Below are 26,803 nucleotides of genomic sequence, written 5' to 3'. Positions count from 1 at the left end.
GGTTGCATCACTGCCTGGTATAGCAACTGCTCGGCCTCCGACCGCAAGACACTACAGAGGGTCCAGAACGGCCCAGTACATCACTGGGGCCAAGCTTCCTGCCATCCAGGACCTCTATACCAGGCGGTGTCAGAGGAAGGCCCTAAAAATTGTCAGACTCCAGTCACCCTAGTCATAGACTGCTCTCTCTGCTAGCGCACGGCAAGCGGTACCGGAGCGTCAAGTCTAGGTCCAAATGGCTTCTAAACAGCTTCTACCCCCAAGCCATAAGACTCCTGAAAACCTAATCAAATGGCTACCCAATTTGCATTGTCCCCCCCCATTTTACACCGCTGCCACTCTCTGTTGTTATCATCTATGCATAGTCACTTTATTAACTCTACCTACATGTACATATTACCTCAACTAACCGGTACCCCTGGTATATGGCCTCCACATTGCTATTTTACTGCTGCTCTTTAATTACTTGCTACTTTTATTATTTCTTATTCTTATACATATTTTTTTAAACTACATTGTTAGTTAGGTGGTCGTAAGTAAGCATTTCACCTGTTGTATTCGGCGCATGTGACTAATAAAATTTAATTTGAATACTTTTGATTTAAGAAAAGTAGTCCAATAGGATTGTGAGGCCATGACACAACATCCTATTGGATTGTGAGATTCCTCTAGGATTCTATTGAAAAAAATCACAAATCTTACAAGAAATCTTGTCACTACAGGGTGTCACTACAGACACCCTGGTTCAATTCCAGGCTGTATCACAACCGGTTGTGATTGGGAGTCCCATCGGCAGCGCACAATTGCCCCAGCGCTGTCAAGGTTTGGCCGTTGTCGGCCGTCATTGTTAATAAGAATTTGTTATTATATTTAACCTTAACCTTTTATTTAACCATAATTTAAATTTAAAAACAAAACATTTTGTATTAAGGCTGCCACTACCTCACTCTTCAAACAAGGTGCATGAAATGAGGAGCAAACTTCCGGAAGAGAAAATGTAGGAAATCTTGGAGGACTGTGGAAGTTAATAAAAGTGCACCCAACAACATTCATCAGGCCCAGAATGTTGGTTCTATACGAGATCCCTGGGCTGTCCCTAACCATAACCCTAATCGTTTTAAATTATAACTATAGTCTTGGGACGTCCCAAGGAATCCGTTTAGACTTTTAATAATAATGGAGGAGGGTTTTATATATTCGAAATGGCCTCCTATGGACTCAGGTACCAATCATAATGGGATACGACACAAAGCATGTCGTTAAATGAGTTAGTTGCAAAAGTCTGACCAATAGGAAGCTATATAGAAAAGTATAAAATCATCTTTCATTTGCCAATCTGTAAAAAAAAAAAAACTGATGAATTTCCACTGCGCCCAATAGTTGCTGAATTTCCTCTTCGCTGGTGAGGTGAAAATACACAATGTATCTGGAAGAATTTGTTTCTAGGCGTACTGTCTGGTGCCTCCAAATAAAATGTCCAGGTCTCACAGAAAAATGCAAATGAGTGCCCTATCTAGTATTGCTGCAAATTGAATGGTACACAGTTTTGATGGAAAACTAATCTTTAGAATAATTCCCATAGATGTATAGGATAGTCTCGTTCTAATGATAGCTAATCGGATAGTCTACACATCCTTTCCGCAATATTTGCTTCACCTATAGTGATTGCATTTCTGTACTGAGACTGTCCAATGGAAGGGCAGCAGCATAGCGGGGAGGCGAGGTGATTGGAGAATAGGTTCGGGGAGTCAGATAATGTTCACACGACAGACACGCAATGATTCAATGAAAACTACAGACATTTCTAGCTTCGTTGGTCGAATTCATGTGATATCTGCTGTTAACCGCATGACAAATTGGGTAAGTTATATTTCTCTATGTAGCGACGCACCACTGACTAACAACGTAGCTAGTTGGATTTCCAACTGGGATTATTTTTTTGTAACGAGCCAGGCGTGAACACCTTTACGGTTTTAACTAGGAGCCTGTTTTCTAGTTTCTCGACCTTGTCATTGGATGCTAACTTGATGGTAAGCTAATTTTACCTTTTTGAACCGGGAGTAACACTAGTCTCTGGATGTGGTTTTGTCTGACTAATATATCCTGGGCAGTATATCCTGGCTAGTACAGTATATCCTAGTTAGTATATCCTGGCTAGTACAGTATATCCTGGCTAGTACAGTATATCCTGGCTAGTACAGTATATCCTGGCTAGTATAGTATATCCTGGCTAGTATAGTACATCCTAGCAGTATATCCTAGTTAGCATTGGCTTGCTACGTTACCCAGCCAGCTACGTGTCAACATTTCGTGACGGTAGCCGGGCATGACACCGAACAGATTTGTTCGTTGTGCAAAGCTAGACATTATTATTATTATTAGCTGCTAAATTACACAATTAAAACCACAGAATATGCTATGTTGTTGAACCGTGACGTTGTCTGCCTGAGGGCAATACTGAAACCTATAAAACTTGGAAGTTGGAGCCAACCTTCATCAAGCTATAGCGCCAAAAAGGCAGCACACCCATTGCTAACATGAATGTTACCTAACGGAGCCGTCGGTGAAATCAGCTGACTAGGTTGAGGTGCGCTGGTTGTTTGTCAGCCCTAGTAATGGACTGAAGGAGTCTAACTCCGTAAACCTTAACGTTACATGTCCCGTTTAAAGGTGAATTGGCTCTGGAAGCCAAAACAGCCTAATACTCCCATCTTTAGAAACATAAATCCCTCTAACGTTACATTCATATCACATCAAAATCATTTAACAAATGCGAAATACACGCTAACTGTTTTAACCAATGATGTTTATAACGCCTGGACTGACAGGCGCGCTTTATTGAAGCCACTACGCAGCCATTTTGGTGGTACTCAATTGTAAAATAAATGATTTTGGACCTATAGAAATGCATTAATGTCTGCATTAGTTTTTAAACGTTTATTCTATTACAGATACCTTAAAGCATACTTTTAAATTATATTATGTGAGCCAAACATGACAATTCAAAAGAGAAACAAATATACAAATGTTTTTTACAATTATTTTGCTGGCCCCACTACAACCCAAAAAATACTTAAATACATGTAATTTTGTCCTTGAAACATTTTAATTTCAATACTGTAGAATTCCATTCATTCCTATAGAGAACTGTTCCAACTAGGGAGAGCCAATATGGCTGACCGGTGGCTTCAAAGCCCCTTAAATTCCAATACATAGCTTCAGCAATCCAGGGTTTATATATATGTCATTGGTTTTAACAGTTGCAGCAGACAGTTTTTTTCAGTGATACCATGTTTGTGGTGTCTGTTTTGTTAACACACCGGTGTTCGGAGACGTAGATGGGTAATTACCACAGGTAGTTTTGTTAACACACCGGTGTTCGGAGACGTATATGGGTAATTAGCACAGGTAGTCCACGCCGTCTTCTGTCTTTTCTGTAAACAAGCGCTGTAACATGGAAATATGGCCGTTTGGGAGCCCTAACTCTATAAAGGTGAGCATCAATTTACGTTTTTTTAATTTGTTCCTGTTCTCGCTGATATGAAAGATAAGGTCTTGTGCTTCCAAAACCTTACCGCAAGCGATGTGTTAATTTACTTGATGTAACCTTTATTTAACTAGGCAAGTCTGTTAAGAACAAATTCTTATTTACAATGACGGCCTACACCGGCCAAACCTGGACGACGCTGTTTAACTCGTTTACAATGACGGCCTACACCGGCCATACCCTCTGGGACTCTCAATGACGGCCTACACCGGCCATACCCTCTGGGACTCCCAATGACGGCCTACACCGGCCAAACCCTCTGGGACTCCCAATGACGGCCTACACCGGCCATACCCTCTGGGACTCCCAATGACGGCCTACACCGGCCAAACCCTCTGGGACTCCCAATGACGGCCTACACCGGCCATACCCTCTGGGACTCCCAATGACGGCCTACACCGGCCATACCCTCTGGGACTCCCAATGACGGCCTACACCGGCCATACCCTCTGGGACTCCCAATGACGGCCTACACCGGCCAAACCCTCTGGGACTCCCAATGACGGCCTACACCGGCCATACCCTCTGGGACTCCCAATGACGGCCTACACCGGCCAAACCCGGACGACGCTGTTTAACTCGTTTTTAAAATGTAAATGTATTGTATAATGTGAATGTTTTGTGCCTTTCGCCTCTATTGCAAAAATAATAATAATGACAATAAGGACGTGTAGTTTGGGTTTTATTTATATATATATATATATATATTGTTTATTTATCGCTACACAGAGCTTACTGGGTTGTGCATACTGGGTAAATCCAATCACTTTTTCACAGCACCACTTTTGATTTGAACAAATCCTTCACATACATATTTACTCATTGTAGAAGTGCTCAGAAAGTATATATATTTTTAAAATAAAAAATAAATAAAATCTGAACGCCAAAATATTCAACAGTTATGTGTTCAAAGTTGACCCATTTTGCATACCCTACCATACCATGAGACATCAATGTCTTCAGCACTGGAAAGGGTAAACGGTTGAAGTTAATTTAATTTAAAAGCTTACAAACAGGGTTGTCAAAATAGTTTTTTGAATTTCTGGGGGATTTTTTTTTTTTAACCTTTTAACAGCGTCCCACCTCGACAACAGCCAGTGAAATTGCAGGGCGCCAAATTCAAAACAACAGAAATCCCATAATTAAAATTCCTCAAACACACAAGTATTATACACCATTGTAAAGATAAATCCAACCACAGTGTCCGATTTCAAAAAGGCTTTACTGCGAAAGCACACCAAACGATTATGTTGGGTCAGTACCTAGTCACAGGAAAAACACAGCCATTTTTCCAGCCAAAGAGAGGAGTCACAAAAAGCAGAAATATAGAAAATGAATCCCTAACCTTTGATCTTCATCAGATGGTACTCATAGGACTTCATGTTACACAATACATGTATGTTTTGTTTGATAAAGTTCATATTTATATCCAAAAATCTCAGTTTACATTAGCGTGTTATGGTCAGAAATGCATTGTCTCAAACATCCGGTGAAAGTGCAGAGAGCCACATCAAATGACAGAAATACTCATCATAAACATTGATGAACGATACAAGTGTTAAGCAAGGAATTATAGATAAACTCCTTAATGCAACCGCTGAGTCAGATTTCAAACATGCTTTATGGCGAAAGCACACTTTGCGATTTATGTTCGGTCAGCTCCAAGCCACAGAAACCCATACAGCCATTTTCCAAACAAGGAGAGGTGTCACCTAAGTCAGAAATCGCATTAAAATGAATCACTTACCTTTGATCTTCATCTGGTGGCACTCCCAGGTCTCCATGTTAGACAAATGTTTGTTTTGTTCGATAATGTCCCTCTTTATGACCAAAAACCTCCTTTTTGTTAGCACGTTTTGTACAGTAATCCGAATGCAGATGGCGCGTGCACTAATTCCAGAGTTTTTTTTTTTTAAGTACAATAAAAGTTAGTAGAAACATGCCAAACGATGTTTAAAATTAATCCTCCGGTTGTTTTTGTCATAAATAATAAATAATATTTAAACCGGACAAAAGCTTCATCAAAAGGGAAAGGAGAAACAAGAAGGGCACGTTCACAATCAGGGCGCATGGCTGATGAATGGAGATTTCCACTGGCCACTGATTGAAAGTGCTGTATCTCCCTCATTTTTTTTCTATCCAAATCTACTATATATATATCTTCTGGGCCTGAGTAGCAGGTAGTTTAATTTGGGTACACTTTTCATCCAAAATTCAGATTGCTGACCCCTACACTAGTGAAGTTAATGTCGATCTAAAAACCGGTAAACCCAAGTTTATTATTTTGTAGCTTAGACACAAATTTATATCATCTAAGCCTTAGATTCTAAGGTTTTTGTGCTGTGCCCGCCATCAGTTGAGTCACAACATTTAAATGTTCAAATGCTACCACAGAGATGGTTGGAGGTCCACACATCAGGATGTTGACTTGAATGGAAATATGTTTTACATTTTACTGTTAATCCTCCATAGGAAACTTATTTAAAAATGTAAAAAAAAATGTGTGTGAAGAACATTGTTTGCATCTATGAGCTAGCTAGCTTTTTTTATGACCACTGTAGGTGCGCCAGACCACTTTACCATTTATCATAGCATACGTGTCGATTTAATCGTTGTGACATGAAATACGAGTGACAGTGTAATCAATGTGGTAAAAAAATAATGACCTTGTTATGTGACGTGCAGTCATATTCAGGTCCTGATTGGTCAACAAGCTTATTTGACACGTTAAATCGTTTTTTTCCTTTTCCTTTTTTGCCAAACGGCGTTCCATAGAAATCTTGGTTGAGAATGAAACAAATGAACGAAACAGCACAGCAAGTGAAAGAAATAGGTTTTGATTTTGTTTTTCTGGTAATGGAGACATGCGTAAATGCCAACAAAATAACGTTTTGGTCAGTGTGTGTGTGTGTTATATAACCTTTATTTAGCTAGTCAAGTCAGTAAAGAACAATTTCTTATTTACAATGACGGCCTGGGCGACGCTGGGCCAATTGTGCACCGCCCTATGGGACTCCCAATCACGGCCGGATGTGATACAGCCTGGATTCGAACCAGGGACTGTTAAGCCTCTTGCACTGAGATGCAGTGCCTTAGATTGGTGTGTGTTAACTATTAACTGTGCTAGAATGCTTAAAAGGCCACTAAAATGTTAAATATCGGTTTTCGGTATCGGGTTTTTGGCAAGGAAAATATTGGATCGTGGTATCGGCCAGAAATGTCATATCGGTGCATCACTTATCTATGACAAGGACATCCCGGCCGGCCAAACCCTCCCCTAACCTGGACGCCGCTGGGCCAATTGAACGCCGTCTCATGGGTATCACGGCCGGCTGCGAGTCTGTAGTGACACCTTTAGCCCTACCGCTTAGGATGCCTGAACCGGATTGACTTGACACAACGTGAAAAGCAAGCTGTACAAACTAAACGGAAACGACACAGGACGTTTTACTTTAAAGAGTTTGAGTCCTCCATGAAGCATTCATCCACTTATACGGGTAAGAGTCTAGCTACATTTAAAGATATTAAACATTTCTAATTTTGTCAGTCATTTTCATTGCAAGTTAAAGCGTAATGTTAGCTGGCAGGCTCGCTAGCTAAGGATGCATGTATGACCAATTTAGAAAAGTGTCTGGTTATGCATAATGTAATAATTATAAAATATTTATACAATATTTTTTTCTGGATGCTTTCTCTTTTTGATATTGCTACTATGAAAATTTGCAAGTAAACATTTCACTGTACCTTTTGCACCTTTTTATCTTTTTGTATTTATTAAGGATCCCTTTTAGTGGTTGCCAAAGCAGCAGCTACTCTTCCTGGTGTCCAAACACATTAAGGCACTTGCATATAAAACAGTACATCATATAACATTATTACACCACTACATATGTATAATACAGTTACTAATACAATGTTAGTGCTTGTGCGCGTAAACGTGTCTGTACCTTTTTGTGTCTCTTCACAGACACACATTGTCTGTTTTTTAAATGTGATTCTACTGTTGCATCAGTTACCTGATGTGGAATAGAGATCCATGTAGTCATGGCTCTATGTAGTACTGTGCACCTCCCTAGTCTGTTCTGGACTTGGGGATTGTGAAGAGACCTCTAGTAGCATGTCTTGTGGGGTATGCATGGTTGTCTGAGCTGTGTGCTATTAGTTTAAACAGACAGTTCGGTGCATTCAGCATGTCAACTTCTTACAAAAACAAGTAGTGATGCCGTTAATCTCCCGCTTTGAGCAATGAGAGATTAACATTGCATATAATTGTTAGCTACCCGTTTACTTTTAAGGGCCAGCCGTGCTGCCCTGTTCTGAGCCAATTGTAATTTTCCTGTGCCTCTTTGTGGCACCTGACCACACAACTGAATAGTAGTCCAGGTGCGACAAAACTAGGGCCTGTAGGACCTGCCTTGTTGATAGTGTTGTTAAGAAGGCAGAGCAGCGCTTTATTATGGACAGACTTCTCCCCATCCTAGCTACTGTTGTATCAATGTTTTGACCATGACAGTTTACATTCCAGGGTTATTCCAAACAGTTTAGTCACCTCAACTTTCTGAATTTCCACATTACTCATTACAAGATTTAGTTGAGGTTTAGTGAATGATTTGTCCCAAGACCAACTTATTCCTTCATTCTGAAACTAACTGCAACTGTTTTAAGTGTTGCATTTATATCAGTCAATGTAGTAGCTGAAGTGTACAGTGTTGCGTCATCTGCATACAAAGACATTCTTTACTCAAAGCCAGTGGCGTGTCATTAGTAAAGATTGAAAAAAAGCTAGGGGCCTAGACAGCTGCCCTGGGGAATTCCTGATTCTTCCTGGATTATGTTGGCTAGGCTTCCATTAAATAACAGGTTTTGTGTTCTGTTAGACAGGTAACTCTTTATCCACAATATAGCAGGGGATGTAAAGCCATAACGCAAGTTTTTCCAGCAGCAGACTGATCAATAATGTCAAAAGCCGCATGGAAATCTAACACAACAGCCCCCACTATCTTTTTATCATACATTTCTCTCAGCCAATCATCAGTCATTTGTGTAAGTGCTGCTTGCTGAATGTCCTTCCCTATAAGCTGAAAGTCTGTTGTCAATTTGTTTACTGTGAAATAGCATTGTATCTGGTCAAATACAATTTTTTTCTCAAAGTTTAAGGTTTGGGAACTGTCTGACTGGTTGGCTATTTGAGCCAGTAAAGGGGGCTTTCCTATTCTTAGGTAGTGGAATGACTTGCTTCCCTCTGGGTCTGAGGGGCACACACTTTCTAGTAGGCTTAAATTGAAGATGTGGCAATATCGTCTGCTATTATCCTCAATAATTTTCCATGTTGTCAGACCCCAGTGACTTGCTGTTGATTGACAAATCATTTTTCACCGTCACACTCACTTTAAGAAACTAAAAATGACAATCATTAAAGTAGTTGGCAGTCGGTTTTGTGACGAATTTGTCCTCTGATTCAATGAATGATGGAGCTGAGTTTGCCCTTTTCCCAAAAATGTTTGAGTTGCTCCATTATTTGTAATTTATCTTTGTTTCCATAGTGTGGATTCTTATTTTTATTCAGTTTAGTCACATGATTTCTCAATTTGCAGTACGTTTGCCAATCGGTTGTGCAGCCAGACCTATTCGCCATTCCTTTTGCCTCATCCCTCTCAATCCACCATTTTTAAATTCCTCATCAATCCATGGGGATGTAACTTTGTTGTAATTTTCTATATTTTTTAAAACCTTTTTCTCCCCAATGTTGTGGTATCCCATCGCTGCAACTCCCGTATGGACTCGGGAGAGGCGAAGGTCGAGAGCCGCGTGTCCTCAAACACAACCCGTCCAAGCAGCACTGCTTCTTGAGACAATGCCTGCTTAACGCGGAAGCCAGCCGCACCAATGTCGGAGCAAACACTACAGCTGGTGACCGTGTCCGCGTGCTTTGTGCCCGGCCGGCCACAGAAGTTGCAAGAGCGCAATGGGACAAGAACATCCCTGCCGGCCAAACCCTCTCCTAACCTGTTCGACGCTGGGCCAATTAAAGCGCTGACCAATGGGTCTCCCGGTCGCGGCCTGCTGCGACAGAGCCCCGACTCAAACCAGGATCTCAAGTGGCACAGCTAGCGCTGCAATGCAGTGCCTTAGACCACTGTGCCTCTCGGAAGGCAGTCATTTTCTTAATGGGTGCATGCTTATTAGCGACTGGGATAAGCAAATTCATAAATGTGTCAAGTGCAGCGTGCGTCTGTTTTCCTCTTATTACACATCACGGACCAACAAACATATGAATCACTACAAAACTTCTTGTATGACCTCTTATACACTTTAGGCCCAGCCTTTGGAACTTTGGTTTTCCTAGATATTGCTACTATATTGTGATCACTACAACCTATGCATCTGGATACTGCTTTAAAGCAGATTTATGCAGCATTAGTAAAGGTGTGATCAATGAATGTTGATGATTTAATTCCTGTGCTGTTTGTAACTACCCTGGTAGGTTGACTGATATCCTTAACCAGGTTGCAGGCACTGGTTACAGTTAGAAGCTTTTTCCTGAGTGGACAGATGATTACCAGTCAATATTTAAATCACCCAGAAAATATACCTCTGTTGATATCACATATATTATCAAGCATTTCACACATGTCATCCAGATTAGAGGTTGACCGATTTAATCGGAATGGACGATTAATTAGGGCCGATTTCAAGTTTTCATAACAATCGGAAATCGGTATTTTTGGGCACCTTTTTCTATTTTTTTTTTTTTAAATTATTTTTTATTATAATTATTATTTTATATATATATATTTTTTTACACCTTTCATTTAATCTGTATTTAACTAGGCAAGTCAGTTAAGAACACTCTTATTTTCAATGACTGCCTAGGAATGGTGGGTTAACTGCCTAGTTCAGGGGCAGAAAGACCATTTTCACCTTGTCAGCTCGGGGGATCCAATCATGCAACCTTACAGTTAACTAGTCCAACCTCTCTCTCGTTGCACTCCACAAGGAGACTGCCTGTTATGCAAATGTAGTAAAGGTAAGTTGCTAGCTAGCATTAAACTTATCTTATAAATAACAATCAATCATAATCACTAGTTAACTACACATGATGATGATATTACTAGATATTATCTAGTATGTCCTGTGTTGCATATAATCTGACTGAGCATACAAGCATATAAGTATCTCAGTATCTGACTGAGCGGTGGTAGGCAAACAGCAGTTTAGTGCGTTTTGCCAGCAGCTCTTCGTTGTGCGTCAAGCATTGCGCTGTTTATGACTTCAAACCTATCAACTCCCGAGATGAGGCTGGTGTGACCGAAGTGAAATGGCTGGCTAGTTAGCGTGCGCTACTAGTGTTTCAAACTTCACTCGCTCTGAGCCTTGGGGTGGTTGTTTCCCTTGCTCTGCATGGGTAACGCTGCTTCGATGTGGTGGCTATTGTCGTTGTGTTGCTGGTTCGAGCCCAGGGAGGAGCGAGGAGAGGGACGGAAGCTATACTGTTACACTGGCAATACTAAAGTGCCTATGTATCATCAAAGGTATTATCTAAGTGAGTTTCAGAGATAGTCAGAATATGAATGTCTTCTGTTACAAGCAAGTTATTGACTTCATGGAGCTTGTTTCTTAGACTTCAAAGATGATACATAGGCACTTTATTGGGTTGATTGATTGTTTTGAATGCTTTACTGGGAAGCTTATCAAAGGTAGACTTACTCATGTTATTTACATTGGGGATGATAGTGCAGGGTGAGCTGCATAAAGTGGTCTTCCTACTAGGGCACACCTCCTCAGTGCGAACAGTATAACTCTGGTTCATAGGCACATGATTTCTGCATACAACAGCTGTAGGACAGAGGTATTCAGGGCAGTTAAGAATGAAGACTTCTACAGTAGATGTACCCAAACATTCAAGGGCCATTTTCTCAAAAGTTACAAGTTTATCAACTTTCAAATCAGAATGACTTTCCCATTGTTCCTAATCTTGTTCCTAATCTTTGGAGTATGATATACCATTTTTTTAAATAGATCTGAGTCGCTACTTTTATCCAGTGTAAAAAGCACCATTTAATGTTGCTACATAAGACCTAAAAGAGGTGGCGGGTGACATGAGCTCAGTAAAAAAAAAGTCCCTTTCTGACCACTTCTTCCATCGGCCACCATGTATGGTTGGGGTTAGGGGTTGGGGTTAGGGGTTGGGGTTAGGGTTAGGGTTTCTTCAGCCACCATGTATGGGAAGGGTTAGTGTTAGGGGTTAGGGTTGGCGTTAGGGTTGGCGTTAAGGTTAGGGTTGGCGTTAGGGTTAGGGGTTAGTGTTAGGGGTTAGGGTTGGCGTTAGGGTTAGGGTTGGCGTTAGGGTTAGGGGTTAGTGTTAGGGTTAGGGGTTAGTGTTAGGGGTTAGGGTTGGCGTTAGGGTTGGGTTGGCGTTAGGGTTGGCGTTAGGGTTAGGGGTTGGCGTTTTAGGGGTTAGGGTTTTAGGGTTAGGGTTGGCGTAGGGTTAGGGTTAGGGTTGGCGTTAGGGGTTAGTGGGGTTAGTGTTAGGGGTTAGGGTTGGCGTTAGGGTTGGCGTAAGGGTTAGGGTTAGGATTGGGGTTAGGGTTAGGGGTTAGGGTTAGAGTTTCTTCAGCCACCATGTATGGGAAGTTGTTTAGGTTTAAATCTAAAGTGATGCTGTCAAAAAGGGATTGAATTTAAATGGATTTACCTTACTGAAGTTATATCCCCCAGAGCTATGCAGAGTCCCAACAATACATCATGCCCTCCTCCACCACCCGAGGGATACCTGATCAGGTTAACAGGTCCTCCTCTTCTAGGCCTAGATTGTATCTAAGGCTATTGTGTCATTTAGGATTTAAACTGCAGAAATGGGAGATTCCAAACTGACTGAATCCGTAAGAGGAAGCACTGAACAGGTTAATCACACAAGTCATGTGAAGGCTACTGAATGGACAGGACCAGCTGAACATGTGTGTGGCGTGCAGACAGCTGAACATGTGTGTGGCGTGCAGACAGCTGAACATGTGTGTGGCGTGCAGACAGCTGAACATGTGTGTGGCGTGCAGACAGCTGAACATGTGTGTGGCGTGCAGACAGCTGAACATGTGTGTGGCGTGCAGACAGCTGAACATGTGTGTGGCGTGCAGACAGCTGAACATGTGTGTGGCGTGCAGACAGCTGAACATGTGTGTGGCGTGCAGACAGCTGAACATGTGTGTGTGGCGTGCAGACAGCTGAACATGTGTGTGTGGCGTGCAGACAGCTGAACATGTGTGTGTGGCGTGCAGACAGCTGAACATGTGTGTGTGTGGCGTGCAGACAGCTGAACATGTGTGTGTGTGGCGTGCAGACAGCTGAACATGTGTGTGTGTGGCGTGCAGACAGCTGAACATGTGTGTGTGTGGCGTGCAGACAGCTGAACGTGTGTGTGTGGCGTGCAGACAGCTGAACGTGTGTGTGTGGCGTGCAGACAGCTGAACGTGTGTGTGTGGCGTGCAGACAGCTGAACATGTGTGTGTGTGTGGCGTGCAGACAGCTGAACATGTGTGTGTGTGTGGCGTGCAGACAGCTGAACATGTGTGTGTGTGTGGCGTGCAGACAGCTGAACATGTGTGTGTGTGTGGCGTGCAGACAGCTGAACATGTGTGTGTGTGTGGCGTGCAGACAGCTGAACATGTGTGTGTGTGTGGCGTGCAGACAGCTGAACATGTGTGTGTGTGGCGTGCAGACAGCTGAACATGTGTGTGTGTGTGGCGTGCAGACAGCTGAACATGTGTGTGTGTGGCGTGCAGACAGCTGAACATGTGTGTGTGTGTGTGTGGCGTGCAGACAGCTGAACATGTGTGTGTGTGGCGTGCAGACAGCTGAACATGTGTGTGTGTGTGGCGTGCAGACAGCTGAACATGTGTGTGTGTGTGGCGTGCAGACAGCTGAACATGTGTGTGTGTGGCGTGCAGACAGCTGAACATGTGTGTGTGTGTGGCGTGCAGACAGCTGAACATGTGTGTGTGTGTGTGTGGCGTGCAGACAGCTGAACATGTGTGTGTGTGTGTGTGGCGTGCAGACAGCTGAACATGTGTGTGTGTGTGTGTGTGTGGCGTGCAGACAGCTGAACATGTGTGTGTGTGGCGTGCAGACAGCTGAACATGTGTGTGTGTGTGGCGTGCAGACAGCTGAACATGTGTGTGTGTGTGTGTGGCGTGCAGACAGCTGAACATGTGTGTGTGTGTGTGGCGTGCAGACAGACAGCTGAACATGTGTGTGTGGCGTGCAGACAGAGGGAGCCTTGCTGAGTCCCACTGATAGAGACGGGCAGGAGGCCTGTCAGCTTTGTCACATCGGTGTGTTATAATCAACCTCCTATGGTGAGGATTGTCCCCCTATTGAGACTCACTAGGCTTCTCTCTGGATTACACTGTCAAAGCAGCACTGAGGAAGAGCAACATGTCTCCTGATTTATTCTGTTGCATCAACGTTTTCAGAAGCGTATTACTCGCCTGGTCTTTCTGGATTCACGTGACGCAGTTTGGGACTAGTAGCTAGACAGACAGGCAGGCAGCCAGCCTTCTGCAACGCATGTGATTCCCAGGGAAGTGGTTTTAGTTTTGGGATGTGGGTTTCATCCTTATACTCACCAGGGAAGGCCTAAGGCTGTTTCCCAAATGACACCCTATTCCTTACATAGTGCACTAATTTTGACCAGGGTCCATAGGGAATAGAGTGCCATTTGGGAAGTTGCTTATTGGCAGTCCTCCATAGGAATGAGTAGAATCCTAAAGTATTTGGTTTCCATGTAGTTTTGTCCTTAACATGGATTGAAGTCTTTTACGTTTTAGCTCACATATCATGTAAAAGCATTAGGTGTCTAATGGAATGAACGTGGCAAAAACCAATGTAGACAATAAGTTAGGGATATATTGGTAAGCATATCGGAATCGGCTGATATTAGCTAAAAATGCCAACAAAGGCATCGGCCTGATGTGTAGTTTAACACAGATGTGCTTAACCGATGTCAGAGCTGACGTGCATACCTACCTGTATAACGTAGGTAGATGAGGCAATGTCAGAGCTGACGTGCATACCTACCTGTATAACGTAGGTAGATGAGGCAATGTCAGAGCTGACGTGCATACCTACCTGTATAACGTAGGTAGATGAGGTAATGTCAGAGCTGACGTGCATACCTACCTGTATAACGTAGGTAGATGAGGCAATGTCAGAGCTGACGTGCATACCTACCTGTATAACGTAGGTAGATGAGGTAATGTCAGAGCTGACGTGCATACCTACCTGTATAACGTAGGTAGATGAGGTAATGTCAGAGCTGACGTGCATACCTACCTGTATAACGTAGGTAGATGAGGCAATGTCAGAGCTGACGTGCATACCTACCTGTATAACGTAGGTAGATGAGGCAATGTCAGAGCTGACGTGCATACCTACCTGTATAACGTATGTAGATGAGGCAATGTCAGAGCTGACGTGCATACCTACCTGTATAACGTAGGTAGATGAGGCAATGTCAGAGCTGACGTGCATACCTACCTGTATAACGTAGGTAGATGAGGTAATGTCAAACGTGCATACCTACCTGTATAACGTAGGTAGATGAGGTAATGTCAGAGCTGACGTGCATACCTACCTGTATAACGTAGGGTAGATGAGGTAATGTCAGAGATGACGTGCATACCTACCTGTATAACGTAGGTAGATGAGGTAATGTCAGAGCTGACGTGCATACCTACCTGTATAACGTAGGTAGATGAGGTAATGTCAGAGCATACCTACCTGTATAACGTAGGTAGTGCATACCTACCTGTATAACGTAGGTAGATGAGGCAATGTCAGAGCTGACGTGCATACCTACCTGTATAACGTAGGTAGATGAGGTAATGTCAGAGCTGACGTGCATACCTACCTGTATAACGTAGGTAGATGAGGCAATGTCAGAGCTGACGTGCATACCTACCTGTATAACGTAGGTAGATGAGGTAATGATGAGGCAATGTCAGAGCATACCTACCTGTATAACGTATGTAGATGAGGCAATGTCAGAGCTGACGTGCATACCTACCTGTATAACGTAGGTAGATGAGGCAATGTCAGAGCTGACGTGCATACCTACCTGTATAACGTAGGTAGATGAGGTAATGTCAGAGCTGACGTGCATACCTACCTGTATAGCGTAGGTAGATGAGGTACTGACGCCACAAAACTATAGCGCTACACGTGCAACACAGTGTTCCTAGCCCACAATGTTCGCTCTGGACTGAGCAGTCATTTGAAAGAGAATTTCAGCGAGACAAGTCAAAATCAATTAACGCCAAGATAATGGAATTCATTGCCCTTGACAATCATCCGTTCTCTGTCGTGGATGATGTTGGCTTTCACCGACTGGTCGAGCACCTCGAGCCCCCGGTACACACTACCAAGTAGGCGCTATTTTTACAGATGTTGCCCTACCGGAGTTACACAGTATTGTTGAAACGCACATCCACGAGCTACTTGTTATGGGTGTCACTGCTATTAGCTTCACGACTGACATTTGGACCAGCGATGTCAGCTCCATGAGCATGCTGAGTCTGACAGCACAGTGGGTCGACAAGGATTTCGTACTGAGGAAAGCCTTATTGCATGAATTTCAATGGCATTTGAGAACATGTTTGAAACTTGAAAACTTGAACACACTCCTAGGTCCATTCGAACAACTGACTGGAGAAATAAGCTCATCAACTGTGTCTGCAGCAGACGTGATGCCCTCGGTCATGGCATTGAAACGCCTGCTCAACAAAACTGCCGAAACAGACCGTGGGGTTAACTTGCAAACGTACTCTACAAGAGGCTGTGAAAAAGCGATTTGGTGGCATTCTCTCTGAGCCTCTTTGCTGTGTCACCACCTTGCTCGATGCTATGTACAAGGACCGGTACTTCGATGCAGACAAACAGGGTTTATGTGCAATGTTAGACACATCTGGACAAGATGGAAACAGACACAGTGCTCGCCGAGGAAGAGGCTACGGAGCTGAAACTTTTCTGGTTGATAAAGAAACGACTGAACAAATTAACAACGATTCAGCAAGAAAGTGAAAGAAACAGGTTTTGATTTTGTTTGACTGGTAATGGGGACATAACGTTTTGGTGTGTGTATGTTGTACTTGAAGGCGGTGGTTAAAAGGCCGCAATTTTTATTTGTTTTTTTTGGCAAGGAAAATATCGGGCTTGGCCAAAGATGTCATTGGTGCATCCCTTTAATACCATTTCTATATCTCTCAGTGCATTCAGAAAGTATTCAGAACCTTGTTACATTACAGCCGTATTCATTATCTATACACTGTACCCCATAATGACAAAGCAAAAACAGGTTGTTAGAAATCGTGGCAAATTTTATAGACAAAAATGTCAAACAGAAACCCAAGAACATCCATCAAAACCTGTTTTGGCTGTGTCATGGATTGTTGAGGGGGATTACTTTTTAATTTTTTAATCCATTTTAGAAAAAGGCTATAACGTAACACATTGTGGATAAAGTCAAGGGGAATCAATCATTTCCGAATGCACTGTATGTCCACTGTGACACACAGACCTGTCATGGTGGCTGTGCAGCAAGGTACATCACAGTACAATAACAGTAGGTACTTGAGAGCTCCATGTCTGTGTTTTATATGTCTAAACTGAGGCATGTCCTGTTTACTGTACCAGTCACGACTCAGAGCCCAGAGTTGAACTGCTGCCAATTAGGATATGATTCCAGGGGAGTGCTGGCTTTGAGGCTTTGGTTGACTGGGGCAAAGCAGTTATGAATCTATTTTATTGTTATAAAATTGTATAACAGTGTGCCCTCAGGCCCCTACTCCACCACTACCACATTTTTACAGTACAAAATCCATGTGTACGTGTGTGTCTATAGTGCGTATATTATTGTGTGTGTGTCTATAGTGCGTATATTATTGTGTGTGTGTACGTGTGTGTCTATAGTGCGTATATTATTGTGTGTGTGTGTGTCTATAGTGCGTATATTATTGTGTGTGTGTACGTGTGTGTCTATAGTGCGTATATTATTGTGTGTGTGTCTATAGTGCGTATATTATTGTGTGTGTGTCTATAGTGCGTATATTATTGTGTGTGTGTCTATAGTGCGTATATTATTGTGTGTGTGTCTATAGTGCGTATATTATTGTGTGTGTGTCTATAGTGCGTATATTATTGTGTGTGTATACGTGTGTTGCTTCCCCGCTGTTCCGCTGATGTGGAATAGAGTTCCATGTAGTCACGGCTCTATGTAGTACTGTGGAATAGAGGTCCATGTAGTCACGGCTCTATGTAGTACTGTGGAATAGAGGTCCATTTAGTCACGGCTCTATGTAGTACTGTGGAATAGAGTTCCATTTAGTCATGTCTCTATGTAGTACTGTGGAATAGAGTTCCATGTAGTCACGGCTCTATGTAGTACTGTGGAATAGAGGTCCATGTAGTCACGGCTCTATGTAGTACTGTGGAATAGAGTTCCATGTAGTCACGGCTCTATGTAGTACTGTGGAATAGAGGTCCATGTACTCACGGCTCTATGTAGTACTGTGGAATAGAGTTCCATTTAGTCATGGCTCTATGTAGTACTGTGGAATAGAGTTCCATGTAGTCATGGCTCTATGTAGTACTGTGGAATAGAGTTCCATGTAGTCACGGCTCTATGTAGTACTGTGGAATAGAGTTCCATGTAGTCACGGCTCTATGCAGTACTGTGGAATAGAGGTCCATGTAGTCATGGCTCTATGTAGTACTGTGGAATAGAGTTCCATGTAGTCATGGCTCTATGTAGTACTGTGGAATAGTCTGTTCCATGTAGTCATGGGTGTCTGAGCTGTGGCTCTGGTGTACATGGGTGTACTGTGTGAAGTTTAAACAGACCTCTGGTGGTTCCATGTAGTCACGTCAACATGTCATCACCTCTCTATGTAGTACTGTGGAATAGAGTTCCATGTAGTAAATCTCTCCTCACGGCTCTATGCAGTAGGGGTTTGTGGAATAGCAGTTCCATGTAGTCACGGCTCTAGGGGTTTGTTATAGTAGCAGTGCTGTGCGCCTCCCATAGTCTGTTCTGGACTTGGGGACTGTGAAGAGACCTCTGGTGGCATGTCTTGTGGGGTATGCATGGGTGTCTGAGCTGTGTGCCAGTAGTTTAGACAGACCTCTGGTGGCATGTCTTGTGGGGTATGGATGGGTGTCTGAGCTGTGTGCCAGTAGTTTAGACAGACAGCTCGGTGCTTTCAACATGTCAATACCTCTCATAAATACAAGTAGTGATGAAGTCGATCTCTCCTCCACATTGAGCCCGGCCCGTTGTTATAGCAGTGCTGAGGGGTTTGTTATAGAGCCCGGCCCGTTGTTATAGCAGTGCTGAGGGGTTTGTTATAGAGCCCGGCCCGTTGTTATAGCAGTGCTGAGGGGTTTGTTATAGAGCCCGGCCCGTTGTTATAGCAGTGCTGAGGGGTTTGTTATGGAGCCCGGCCCGTTGTTATAGCAGTGCTGAGGGGTTTGTTATGGAGCCCGGCCCGTTGTTATAGCAGTGCTGAGGGGTTTGTTATGGAGTCCGGCCCGTTGTTATAGTCAGTGCTGAGTGCTGGGGTTTGTTATGGAGCCCGGCCCGTTGTTATAGCAGTGCTGAGGGGTTTGTTATGGAGCCCGGCCCGTTGTTATAGCAGTGCTGAGGGGTTTGTTATGGAGTCCGGCCCGTTGTTATAGCAGTGCTGAGGGGTTTGTTATGGAGCCCGGCCCGTTGTTATAGCAGTGCTGAGGGGTTTGTTATAGAGTCCGGCCCGTTGTTATAGCAGCAGTGCTGCAGTGCTGAGGGGTTTGTTATAGAGCCCGGCCCGTTGTTATAGCAGTGCTGAGGGGTTTGTTATAGAGCCCGGCCCGTTGTTATAGCAGTGCTGAGGGGTTTGTTATGGAGCCCGGCCCGTTGTTATAGCAGTGCTGAGCCCGGGGTTTAGCAGTGCTGAGGGGTTTGTTAGAGCCCGGCCCGTTGTTATAGCAGTGCTGAGGGGTTTGTTATGGAGCCCGGCCCGTTGTTATAGCAGTGCTGAGGGGTTTGGGTTTGTAGCAGTGCTGAGGGGTTTGGAGTCCGGCCCGTTGTTATAGCAGTGCTGAGGGGGTTTGTTATGGAGTCCGGCCCGTTGTTATAGCAGTGCTGAGGGGTTTGTTATGGAGCCCGGCCCGTTGTTATAGCAGTGCTGAGGGGTTTGTTATAGAGCCGTTGTTATAGCCTGAGGGGTTTGTTTATAGCAGTGCTGAGGGGTTTGTTATGGAGCCCGGCCCGTTGTTATAGCAGTGCTGAGGGTTTGGGAGTTTGTTATAGCAGTGCCGAGCCCGTTGTTATAGCAGTGCTGAGGGGTTTGTTATAGAGCCCGGCCCGTTGTTATAGCAGTGCTGAGGGGTTTGTTATAGAGCCCGGCCCGTTGTTATAGCAGTGCTGAGGGGTTTGTTGTTATAGCAGTGCTGAGGGGTTTGGAGCCCGGCCCGTTGTTATAGCAGTGCTGAGGGGTTTGTTATAGAGCCCGGCCCGTTGTTATAGCAGTGCTGAGTGCTGGGGTTTGTTATAGAGCCCGGCCCGTTGTTATAGCAGTGCTGAGTCCGGGGTTTGTTAGGGGTTTGGAGTCCGGCCCGTTGTTATAGCAGTGCTGAGGGGTTTGTTATGGAGTCCGGCCCGTTGTTATAGCAGTGCTGAGGGGTTTGTTATGGAGCCCTGAGGGTTTGTTATGGAGTCCGGCCGTTGTTATAGCAGTGCTGAGGGGTTTGTTATAGAGCCCGGCCCGTTGTTATAGCAGTGCTGAGGGGTTTGTTATGGAGCCGTTGTTATAGCGGCCCGTTGTTATAGCAGTGCTGAGGGGTTTGTTATAGCAGTGCTGAGGGGTTTGTAGAGCCCGGCCCGTTGTTATAGCAGTGCTGAGGGGTTTGTTATGGAGCCCGGCCCGTTGTTATAGCAGTGCTGAGGGGTTTGTTATTTGTTATAGCAGTGCTGAGGGGTTTGTTATGGAGTCCGGCCCGTTGTTATAGCAGTGCTGAGGGGTTTGTTATGGAGTCCGGCCCGTTGTTATAGCAGTGCTGAGGGGTTTGTTATGGAGCCCGGCCCGTTGTTATAGCAGTGCTGAGGGGTTTGTTATAGAGCCCGGCCCGTTGTTATAGCAGTGCTGAGGGGTTTGTTAGGGGTTTGTTAGAGTCAGCCCGTTGTTATAGAGCCCGGCCCGTTGTTATAGCAGTGCTGAGGGGTTTGTTATAGAGCCCGGCCCGTTGTTATAGCAGTGCTGAGGGGTTTGTTATGGAGTCCGGCCCGTTGTTATAGCAGTGCTGAGGGGTTTGTTATGGAGTCCGGCCCGTTGTTATAGCAGTGCTGAGGGGTTTGTTATAGAGCCCGGCCCGTTGTTATAGCAGTGCTGAGGGGTTTGTTATAGAGCCCGGCCCGTTGTTATAGCAGTGCTGAGGGGTTTGTTATGGAGCCCGGCCCGTTGTTATAGCAGTGCTGAGGGGTTTGTTATGGAGTCCGGCCCGTTGTTATAGCAGTGCTGAGGGGTTTGTTTGTTATAGCAGTGCTGAGGGGTTTGTTATGGCCCGGCCCGTTGTTATAGCAGTGCTGAGGGGTTTGTTATGGAGTCCGGCCCGTTGTTATAGCAGTGCTGAGGGGTTTGTTATGGAGTCCGGCCCGTTGTTATAGCAGTGCTGAGGGGTTTGTTATAGAGCCCGGCCCGTTGTTATAGCAGTGCTGAGGGGTTTGTTATGGAGTCCGGCCCGTTGTTATAGCAGTGCTGAGGGGTTTGTTATGGATCCCGGCCCGTTGTTATAGCAGTGCTGAGGGGTTTATGCTTATCATGCTTATCGTCAATTTGAATAATTTAGTGAAATTAATTTTGTGTGTATGTCGTTAGTTGTCATGCATCTTAGTCACGTGCACAGCATACAGAGCCTAGTTAGAGGAGCTCATAAAAATGCTGGTACTGGAGTGAAACCTGCTTTTGTAAGCTCAGTCTTTAAAAAAATATATGTGTGTATATATTTTTAACCAGGTAGGCCAGTTGAGAACAAGTTCTCATTTACAACTGCGACCTGGCCAAGATAAAGCAAAGCAGTGCTACAACAGAGTTACACACATGGGATGAACAAACGTACAGTCAATAAATCTATATACGTTGTGTGCAAATGTAGTAAGACTAGGGAGGTGAAGGCAATAGATAGGCCGTAGTGACGAAATAATTACAATTTAGCTTTAACCCTGGAGTGATAGATGTGCAAGTAGAGATACTGGGGTGCAAAAATAAATAACACTTTGGGGAACGAGGTAGTTGGGTGGGCTATTTACAGATGGGCTGTGTACAGGTGCAGTGATCGGTAAGCTGCTCTGACAGCTAATGCTTAAAGTTAGAGAGGGAGATATAAGGCTTCAGTGATTTTTTTGCAATTCGTTCCAGTCGTTGGCAGCAGAGAACTGTAAGGAAAGGCGGCCAAAGGAGGAGTTGGCTTTGGGGATGACCAGTGAAATATACCTGCTGGAGCGCATGCTATGGGTAGGTATTGCTATGGTGACCAGTGAGCTGAGATAAGGCAGGGCTTTACCTAGCAAAGGCTTATAGATGACCTGGAGCCAGTGGGTTTGGCGACAAATATGAAGCGAGGGCCAGCCAACGAGAGCATACAGGTCACAGTGGTGGGTAGTATATGGGGCTTTGGTGAGGAAACGGATGGCACTGTGAAGACTACATCTAATTTGCTGAGTGGAGCGTTGGAGGCTATTTTGTAAATGACCTCGCTGAAGTCGAGGATCGGTAGGATAGTCAGTTTTACCTGGGTATGTTTGGCAGCATGAGTGAAGGAGGCTTTGTTGCGAAATAGGAAGCATATTCTAGATTTAACTTTGGATTGGAGATGTTTGATATGGGTCTGGAAGGAGAGTTTACAGTCTAACCAGACACCTAGGTATTTGTAGTTGTCCACATATTCTAGGTCAGCACCGTCCAGAGTAGTGGTGCGGGCAGCGATCGGTTGAAAAGCATGCATTTTGTTTTACTAGCATTTTAGAGCAGTTGGTGGCCATGGAAGGAGTGTTGTATGGCATTGAACCTCGTCTGGAGGTTTATTTACAGAATGGTGTCGTCTGCATAGAGGTGGATCAGAGAATCACCAGCAGCAAGAGCGACATCATTGACATATACAGAGAACGGAGCCGGCCCGAGAATTGAACCTTGTGGCACCCCTATAGAGACTGGCAGAGGTCCGGACAACAGGCCCTCCGATTTGACACACTGAACTCTATCTGAGAAGTAGTTGGTGAGGCAGTCATTAGAGAAGCCAAGGTTATTGAGTCTGCCAAGGCTAGCCAAGGCTATTGAGAATGTGGTGATTGACAGAGTCGAAAGCCTTGGCCATGTTGATGAAGACTGCTGCACAGTACTGTCTCTTATCGATGGAGGTTATGGTATCGTTTAGGACCTTGCGCGTGACTGAGGTGCACCCATGACCAACTCGGAAACCAGATTGTGGATAGCGGAGAAGGTACGGTGGGATTCGAAATGGTTGGATATTGGTCTATAACAGTTTAGGTCTATTGTCTCCCCCTTTGAAGAGGGGGATGACTGCGGCAGCTTTCCAATCTTTGGAGATCTGACGATACGAAGAGAGGTTGAAGCTCTGAAGATAGATGCGGGGCAATCAATTCACATATGGTGTCCAGGGCACAGCTGGGGGTAGAAGGTGGTCTATAGCAAGCGGCAACAGTGAGAGACTTGTTTCTGGAAAGGTGGATTTAAAAAAAGTAGAAGCTCGAATTGTTTGGGTACAGAACTGGATAGTAAGACAGAACTCTGCAGGCTATCTCTGCAGTAACTCCGCCCCCTTTGGCAGTTCTATCTTGTCGGAAAATGTTAAATAAAGGTGTTAAAAAAAAGTAATTTAAATAAATACATTTGAAAACGTTTCAAAATCTGCCAATCGGTGTCCAAAAATACAGATTGTTATGAAAACTTGAATTCGGCCATTCCGATTAATCGGTCGACGTCTACTAGACAACCAGTTCTTATAGCCCTTAGCCGTACCCTTATCCTACTCCTATTCTGATGTAGAGCTTAATCCAGGCCCTGCAGTGCCTAGATCCATTCCCCAGGCGCTCTCATTTGTTGACTTCTGTAACCGTAAAAGCCTTGGTTTCATGCATGTTTTTTTATTTATTTATTTTTTATTTCACCTTTATTTAACCAGGTAGGCTAGTTGAGAACAAGTTCTCATTTGCAACTGCGACCTGGCCAAGATAAAGCATAGCAGTGTGAGCAGACAACACAGAGTTACACATGGAGTAAACAATTAACAAGTCAATAACACAAAAGGAAGAAAAAAAAGGGGAGTCTATATACATTGTGTGCAAAAGGCATGAGGTAGGCGAATAATTACAATTTTGCAGATTAACACTGGAGTGATAAATGATCAGATGGTCATGTACAGGTAGAGATATTGGTGTGCAAAAGAGCAGAAAAGTAAATAAATAAAAACAGTATGGGGATGAGGTAGGTAAAAATGGGTGGGCTATTTGCCGATAGACTATGTTAATATTAGATGCCTCATCCCTAAGTTTGTTTTATTCACTGCTTTAGCACACTCTGCCTTCCTGGAAGTCCTAGCCGTGTCTGAATACTGGTTTAGGAAGACCATCAAAAGCCCTGAAATTTCCATCCCTAACTATAACTAGGCAAGTCAGTTTGGGCTGCCAGCCCGTTAACGGGATGTTATGACAACAGCCAGTGAAAGTGCAGGGCGCCAAATTCAAAACAACAAATCTCATAATTAAAATTCTTCAAACATACATGTATCTTATACCGTTTTAAAGGTAATCTCGTTGTTCATCCCACCACAGTGTCCGATTTCAAATATGCTTTTCAGCGAAAGCACCACAAATGATTGTTAGGTAAGCACCAAGTCACAGAATAAACACAGTCACAAAAAGCACAAATAGAGATAAAATTAATCACTAACCTTTGATCTTCATCAGATGACACTCATAGGACTTCATGTTACACAATACATGTATGTTTTGTTTGATAAAGTTCATATTTATATAAAAAAAATCCGAGTTTACGTTTGGCTTTGCCTCCAAAACATCCTGTGAATTTGTACAGAGCCACATATATTTACAGAAATACTCATAATAAACATTGATAAAAGATACAAGTGTTATTCACAGATTTAAGGATATCCTTAATGCAACCGCTGTGTCAGATTTGTCAGACTTCAAAAAAACTTTACGAAAAAAGCAAACCATTCAATAATCTGTGTACGTCGCTCAGAGATCAACAAAACACCAAAAGATATCCGCCATGTTGGAGTCAACATTTAGTCAGAAATGGCATTATAAATATTCACTTACCTTTGATCTTCATCAGAATGCACTCCCAGGAATCCCAGTTCCACAATAAATGTTTGATTTGTTCCATTAAGTCCATAATTTATGTCCAAATAACTCATTTTGGTTTGCGCATTCAGTACACAATCTAAACTTATGACGAGCGGGGAGGTCCAGGCAAAAGTTCAGACGAAAAGTCATATTACAGTCCGTAGAAACATGTCAAACGATGTATAGAATCAATCTTTAGGATGTTTTTAACATAAATCTTCAATAATGTTCCAACCGGAGAATTCCTTTGTCTTCAGAAAAGCAATGGAACTTGAGCTACCTCTCATGTGAATGCGCATGACCAGCTCGTGGCACTCTACCATACCACTGACTCAGAGCCCTTATGAGCCCCTCCTTTATAGTAGAAGCCTCAAACAAGTTTCTAAAGGCTGTTGACAGCTAGTGGAAGCCTTAGGAAGTGCAAAATGACCCCATAGACACTGTGTATTCAATAGGCCAAGAGTTCAAAAACTACAAACCTCAGATTTCCCACTTCCTGGTTGGATTTTTCTCAGGTTTTCACCTGCCATATGAGTTCTGTTATACTCACAGACATCATTTAAACAGTTTTAGAAACTTCAGAGTGCTCTATCCAGATATACTAATAATACACATATATTAGCAACTGGGACTGAGTAGCAGGCAGTTTACTCTGGGCACGCTTTTCATCCAAACGTGAAAATGCTCCCCCCCAGCCACAGTGTCAGATTTCAAAAAGGTTTTACTTTGCGCGTTTTCTTCAGTAATCCACAGGCTCAAACGCAGTCATAACAGGCAGACAAAAAAATCAAAATTGTAAACATGTCAAACGATGTCAAACGATGTTTATTTTCAATCCTCAGGTTGTTTTTAGCCTAAATGTTCTATAATATTTCAACCGGACAATAACGTTGTCAATATAAAAGGTAAACAAGAAATGCACTCTCTCGGGATTGCGAATGAAAAAGCTCTGACACGTCAGGGTCCACTCATTCAGACTGGTCTTACTCCCTCATTTATAAGAATGCAAGCCTGAAACAATCTCTAAAGACTGTTGACATCTAGTGGAAGGCATAGGAACTGCAAATTGAGTCCTAAGTCAATGGATACTGTAAAGGCATTGAATAGAAAAACAATACTTCCTGAATGGATTTTTCTCAGGTTTTCGCAAGCCAAATCAGTTCTGTTATACTCCGACACTATTTTAACAGTTTTGGAAACTTTAGTGTTTTCTATCCAAATCTACCAGTTATATGCATATCATATCTTCTGGGCCCGAGTAGCAGACCGTTTAATTTGGGCATGCTTTTCATCCAAAATTCTGAATGCTGACCCTAGAGAGGTTTACTTGATCCAAACATTTCAAACAATCCTAATCCAACTTTAGGTATTTTAAACGTAAATAATCGATAAAATTTTCGACGGTATAAACTGTTCAATACCAGAGGAAAACAAAGTGGAGCAAGCTTTCAGGCGCCTCGACCACAACAGTACACTTCACTCGACCCTCGTTCTGAACAGGGCTACTTCTTCATTTCTCAAAGGAAAAACATCAACCAATTTCTTAAGAATGTTGACATCCAGTGGAAGCGATAGGAACTGCAAGCACCTGCCTTAGAATGATAGATTCCCATTGAAAACCCATTGAAAAGAGAGTGACCTCAAATTTCTTTTCCCCTGGATGGATTGTGCTCGGGGTTTCGCCTGCCCAAATCAGTTGCTATGCAGACATTATTTAAAGAGTTTTAGAAACTTCTGAGTGTTTTCTACCAAAATCTAATAATATGCATATCCTAGCTTCTGGGCCTGAGTAGCAGGCAGTTTACTTTGGGCAAACTTTTAATCCGGATGTGAAAATAGTGCCC

At 43.5% G+C, this 26,803-nt stretch overlaps 1 protein-coding gene across 1 annotated transcript in view; it reads left to right on the top strand.

The window, feature by feature from the left end:
• Positions 1–1,735: 1,735 nt before the first annotated feature.
• Positions 1,736–26,803, top strand: part of LOC115127120 (hyccin 2-like) — a 200,743-nt gene continuing 175,675 nt past the window's right edge. Inside the window, exon 1 of the mRNA XM_065016440.1 lies at positions 1,736–1,860. The gene's annotated coding sequence lies outside the window, so the exon portion shown is untranslated. The remainder of the gene's footprint in view (positions 1,861–26,803) is intronic.

Source organism: Oncorhynchus nerka, linkage group LG3 (genome assembly GCF_034236695.1).
Source record: "Oncorhynchus nerka isolate Pitt River linkage group LG3, Oner_Uvic_2.0, whole genome shotgun sequence".
Taxonomy (NCBI): Eukaryota; Metazoa; Chordata; class Actinopteri; order Salmoniformes; family Salmonidae; genus Oncorhynchus; species Oncorhynchus nerka.
Note: the sequence above shows the minus strand (reverse complement) of the source record. Positions and strands in the feature narration are given on the sequence as shown.